Raw genomic sequence first — 6,000 nt, forward strand, 5'->3', positions numbered from 1 at the left:
TTCGATGGAGCTACTAAGGCCTCGTTTGCGGAAATACGAACAAGTTCGGGTGGCTGCCCGCTGAATTCTTGCACGCACTTGAAGACGAGTCACCGCAGAAGACCAAAGACAAATATCATCATCGTACGCTGATAGGTGAGTTGTCTTAGGTAATATGTCAGCAAGGCCAACCATAGTTAGGTTAAAGAGAATAGGACTCAATACCCCGCCCTGTGGGACGCCACCATGACAACAACAACAAAATGACAAAGAGATGGTCAACTATGACTAAGAAACAGTGTTTTTAATCAACACAGTAGAACTGACACAAAACTAATACAAACGATACAAAACTGATAAATGAAAGGGTGTAGGAGGGCTTGTTGGTGAAACTGCTTGAAAGCTTGAGTAACAGCGCAAGGACAGCAGAGCGCTCTGTTCTCTCTTCTGTGCCCTCTGCTGTCCTTGCGCTGTTATTCAAACTTTAAAGGATGATAAATGGAACACTGTATAAATGTACACTGACGATACAAACCGTGGTGGGACATGAGCGCACCGCACGAGCCGAGACACGAAACGTTCCGCTATCATTTACGCCAAGTCAAGCTGGCGGAAAGAGGGTGGGGAGTAGGGTGGGGGGAGGATCTTCAGACATATATGACACCCCTCCTCCACCTAGCACTCAGGGCCCACTCATCCACATCCGCATTTTAATTAAACATGTTCGATCATTTCCCTAGCTTTGCCGCAGCAAGCACATGCTCCTTCTTTCTTCTTATATCTCGCTTTATAAGCGCGCGTTCTAAGGCATCCTGATCTCGCTTCGAAAAGTAATGAGCTTCCCTTAGAGTTATCATAAATTGTTTGATTTCTGATTTCGTTTTTTCCTCTTAAGTAGTTACTCATGGTAGGTTTCTTTTCCATTGCCGCCACCTATGAGATTATTTCAGCCTCTGACTTCCCGCTTGACGTTCTTTGTTGCTTCGTTGTTCACCCTACATGCCGCATACTTGCTGGTAAGCTTCCTAGTTCTTTTCCTCCAATGTGAATCAGTGTTTTTCCGCTACAGATATTTCAACACTTTCCCAGCCCATTTATTTTATTCCATATTCCTCAGTCGTTCTTCATAATCAATTTTACTGTGAGCTTCCTTCACTTAAAAACTAGTCCATCCCATATCACCCTGCACAGCTTCATTTGTAGTCCTCCCGTGAGCGCCCAATGCGAGGCGTCCCACTAACCTTCCGTTCGCATGGAGTCCTGCTTGTACCCCTGATTTAAAGCAAACAACCGCATTTCCAAAAGTAAGTCCTGGAACCATTACACCTTTTCACCTACTCCGGAGCACCTCGAACCTATTGTATCCCCATAACGCCCTAACCTTTATTATGGCTGCATTTCTCTTCCCCTTTGCGGTTATTGTTTTTTCCTGTGCTTCCATATATCTATTGCCTTCGTTTATCCATGTACCAAGGTATTTATATTCTTTTACCGGACGTATTTCCTGGCCCTCTATTGCCACTGTCTATTCGCTGTTGTCGTTGAATACCATAACACCTGATTTCCTAAAACTAAACTTCGGACCTAAATTCTCGCCTTCCTGTCCACAGATATTAACCAGACGTTGCAAATCACTTTGCTTGTTAGCTAGCAACACAATGTCGTCCGCATGAAATAAACCTGGAAGCTGCTGATCTACACTGTACCCGCCTGTTTGCAAGATAGATTAAACCCGTTATTACTTCCTTCTAGTGCCATTTCCATCCTCACCATGTACATCATAAACAGCTGTGGGAATAAAGGGCAACCCTTCCTCAGTCCCTTGTTGATATCAACTTTCTCCTCGCTCCTCATCCCTTCCCATTCAACGCAAAAGGTATGTTTAGGTAAGTCTCTCTCAAAAGATGTAGACGATCGTGACCTAAGCCTTCCCCTTCCAGAATATCCCACAAAATGTTGCGGTCTGCGGTGTCATAGGCTCCTGTAATGTCTAAAAAGGCCACATACAACGGTTAGCTTTCTACTTTTGATATTTCAATACACTGAGTAAGAACAAACAAGTTATCATCCAAATGCCTACCTATTCTGCAGCCATTCTGCAGTTCTCTAAAATGCCATTATTCTCTGCCCATCCTTGCAGCTTTAATTTGATTGCCTGCATTGCTAGCCTGTATATTACCGATGTAATGGTCAACGGTCTATACGAGTGACTTGTATCTTTACCCCCCTTACCTTTATAAATTAAATTCATTCTACTTTGTCGCCAACTGTCTAGTATTTGTCTATCTTTTAAAGTTTTTTCCACTGCTTTCACCAGAGCTAGTCCTAGTTCATTAATCAGCTTAACGGGAACCTCGTCTAACCCTGTGGCTGTGCGCTTAAGAATTTTCTCTTCGGCTTTCTTCCAGTTGAAATTTGTCAGCACCAGCTCCTTTTCCATCTGGTTCTCTTTCATGCTCTCTTTTTCTTCAAATACAACCTCGTCATTGCCTTGGAAAGATTTGGGTGTTATTTTTCGGACGTTTTTGATGCCGGCTCCCCTTCTAGTTTGTTTCCATCTTCATCTAGGATATGTTGTTGTATTGTTGTTGACTTCCTGCCTAATAAGTTTATGTGGTTCCAAAATATTCTAGGTGTGACCTTCTTTTTCTCACGTATTTCTGCAACCAACGTTCACTTTCACCTTTTATCTTTGCTTGCGCTAGTAATTGAACCTGTTACGTTTCGCCTCCGACGTGCGGTATAGCCGGCGCGGATGCAACGGACGCCGGGGCTTCGTTCAAAGCGGCGGACATTTGGCCAGTTCAGCGCTGCCGCAACGCCTCCTGCCAAGCGCGTCCAGGCATGTTTCAATGCCACGTGTCTTCGCGTGTGCGTGTGTGTGTGTGCATGTTGGTGCCCACGCTTGTCAAAGCGCGGCAGCCGGGGAGAGGAGCTCCCCTACGCTGAAGCGAGGAGGTCTGACCGGCGCCGGCCCGGCGAATACGTCACTTCATGTCACAACCTGTCCGTGCGCCGCCGTCACGTGCGCCTCAGCCGAGCCGTTCCTTCTTGCCCTCGACTCCGAGAGTATAAAAGCAGCTGCCCCCGGACGCCAAGAGAGAAGCTTCGATTTATTCATTCCAGTAACGTGGTCTCCCGTTTCTCCACTTCGGTCGACCGCTCTTTTCCGATGCTAGAATAAACAAGTTGTTCTGTTAGCAGTCGACTCATCCTTTGCCAGGACCTTCGGATGCTTCCAGCTGTGCCCCAGGCCGGCAGGCCAACGCTACCCTTGGGGCCTGCGACCCATTTGCAACAACTGGTTGCCAGCGATGAGATCGCGACAACGGAGGCCAGCAGCTTAGATATGCGGTCGACGGTATGCTGAGCAGCACAACGACCATCCGGGAACAGTGCAACGAGCCCTGTGTGATGACTGGTTGCCTGCAGCGGACCGACTACGCTGAATTCTTGGCTGCGAAGTTTGGTGAGTGCGGGACTTTCTTCTTCTGAGTTTTGCCAGGCATTTGTTAGTGTCAGAAACAGAGCTGGTAATTGTGGTTGTCGTTGCTGCCGGGTTAGTTTGCAGTAGAAATATAGTAGTAGGCCGTAGTAGGCAGTAAAAAAAGCAGCATTCAGAGCAGCCATGGATTTGAAGTCATTGCGCAAACCGAAATTGCTGGAGCTTGCAAGAGAGTCGGGTCTGGATGTCTCAGACAAACTCAGAAAACCAGAACTGCTAAGGGCTATTCTTGAGTTAGAGGCTTAGGATGACGAGCTGTCGGAATGCCTTGAGACCATTGAGGAGAGGGACACGGCAAAAAGACAGGAGCGCGAACGTAAAGAGCAAAAAGAGAAAGACGAGTGCGAACGTAAAGAGCAAAAAGAGAAAGAGAGAGAGCAACAAGAGAAAGAGGAGCGCGACCGTCAACACGCTTTGGAAATGAAGCGTCTCGAGGTAGAGATGAAGCGCGCTCGTAATGGAAGTCAGGCACACGGTGCAGGAGAACGAGTATCGTTCAAAATGACTGACCTGATGCGGCCGTTTAAGCTTGGACAGAGAGAGAGAGTGAAACATCTTTATTGATAATATTTGGACGGCGAGAGCAGTGTGGGAGGAACCCTTGGAGAGGACATTGGTTTGTTCCTGGTTAACTTTGAGGGAACGTGCGAGAAGCAGGGGTTCTCTCGGGAAGCTTGGCCACAGCGCTTGCTCACTTTGTTACCCGGCGAGGCGGCCGACGTAGTAGCTCGCTTGAAAAGAGAGGAGGCAGAGGATTTCGACCAAGTGAAATCGAGTCTACTAAAAAAGTACAGGCTGTCAGCGGAGGCGTTCCGTCGGAAGATTCGGGGAAATGAGAAAGGCAGAAGTGAGTCATATACAGAGTTTGCCTACAGGCTTATGTCAAACATGCAGGAGTGGCTCAAAAAAGAGAAAGCGTTTGGTGACCACGAGAAAGTTCTGCAGTGTTTCGGGCTGGAACAGTTTCATAGTCGGTTATCTGAGAACGTGCGGTACTGGGTCTTGGATAGGCCAGACGTTAGTACGGTGGCTAAAGCCGCTGAGCTAGCCGAGGAGTTTGTGACGCGTCGGGCTCGCGGAGCTAAGGACGGTCAAAAGCGTGAATTTGTCTCCAAGTTTGAGAGGCCGAAGTTCACGCCCATGAGAGCAAGGGCGGACACACGTAGCGCGGATGCGAGTGAAAGCAGTCCGACCGAACGTAAGGAGACGGCGGCAGCCGAAGCCGAACGCAGAAAGCGGTTCGAGACGAGGCAAGCGCGCGTGTGTTATACGTGCCAGAAGCTGGGTCACTTTTCGGCGCAGTGTCCAGAAACAAAAACAAAAGTCGTGTTTTTGTCATTATGCAGCACTGACGAGAACATGAAGCGTCTCGAGCCTTACATGCGAGACCTCCTCGTGAACGGGAAAGAGTGCCGAGTGCTTCGCGATTCCGCAGCTACAATGGATGTAGTTCACCCATCCTAAGTAGAACCCGATATGTTCACGGGCGAGTGCGCATGGATCAAGCAAGCCGTGGAAGCTCATAGCGTGTGTCTGCCCGTAGCAAAAGTGCTTATTGAAGGACATTTCGGAGCACTTGAGACGGAAACCGCAGTGTCATCTATGCTACCCCGCCCCCCCCCCCCCCCCCCCCAGTACCCGTACCTATTTTCGAACAGCTCCGATCACCTCCTGCGCGAGAAGGGGCTTTTGTTTGGTGAGGCTAGCGTTCAGGCCTTAACCAGATCGAGAGTTCGGGAGCTCGCTGCAAAGGTGGTAGTTGCGGGACCGACGTTGTCGAACAATCAAAAATGGTCGGAGGCGCAGCAAGCAGATATTCAGAGCACGTCCGAACTGAATAAAATTGAGCCTGTAGCGTTGAAGGCACCAGATACTGGCGAGGAAATGCCCGACACGGGAAAGTTAGAAGAGCTATCTGCAGATTTGCTCATCGCGCCTACATCCGATGGATTTAATAGGTTGCTAAAAGTCAGCCGGTCGGCTTTGATAGCCGAGCAAAAAAAGGATGGCAGCCTAGAAAACATGCGCTGCAATGTCAAGGAAAGTATCGCCAAGAAAAATGCTCGTTTTGTGGAAAGAAGTGGGGTCCTGTACCGGAAGTATCTAGACCGCAGGGGAGTGGAGTTCGATCAGCTGATCGTGCCTCAGTGCTACCGTCAGGATCTGTTGCGCTTGTCGCATGGAGGTTCGTGGTCCGGACACCTAGGAGTTAAGAAGTCTAAGGACCGTCTCTTGCAAGACTAATATTGGCCAGGGTGTTTTCGAGACGCAGAACACTTTGTGAGGACATGTGACACCTGTCAGCGGGTGGGCAAACCAGGGGACAAATCGAGGGCGCCGTTGAAGTTGGTACCTATCATTACGGAGCCTTTTAGACGGCTCGTTGTTCATACAGTGGGACCTCTGCCGGTAACAACCACGGGGTACAGACACATTTTGACTGTGATCTACACAGAATGAAGTTCCCTGAAGCAGTGCCGCTTAAAGAACTCAGCTCAGTTGAGATAGTCAATGCA

This window comes from Dermacentor andersoni, chromosome 2 (assembly GCF_023375885.2).
Source record: "Dermacentor andersoni chromosome 2, qqDerAnde1_hic_scaffold, whole genome shotgun sequence".
In the NCBI taxonomy this organism is placed as follows: domain Eukaryota; kingdom Metazoa; phylum Arthropoda; class Arachnida; order Ixodida; family Ixodidae; genus Dermacentor; species Dermacentor andersoni.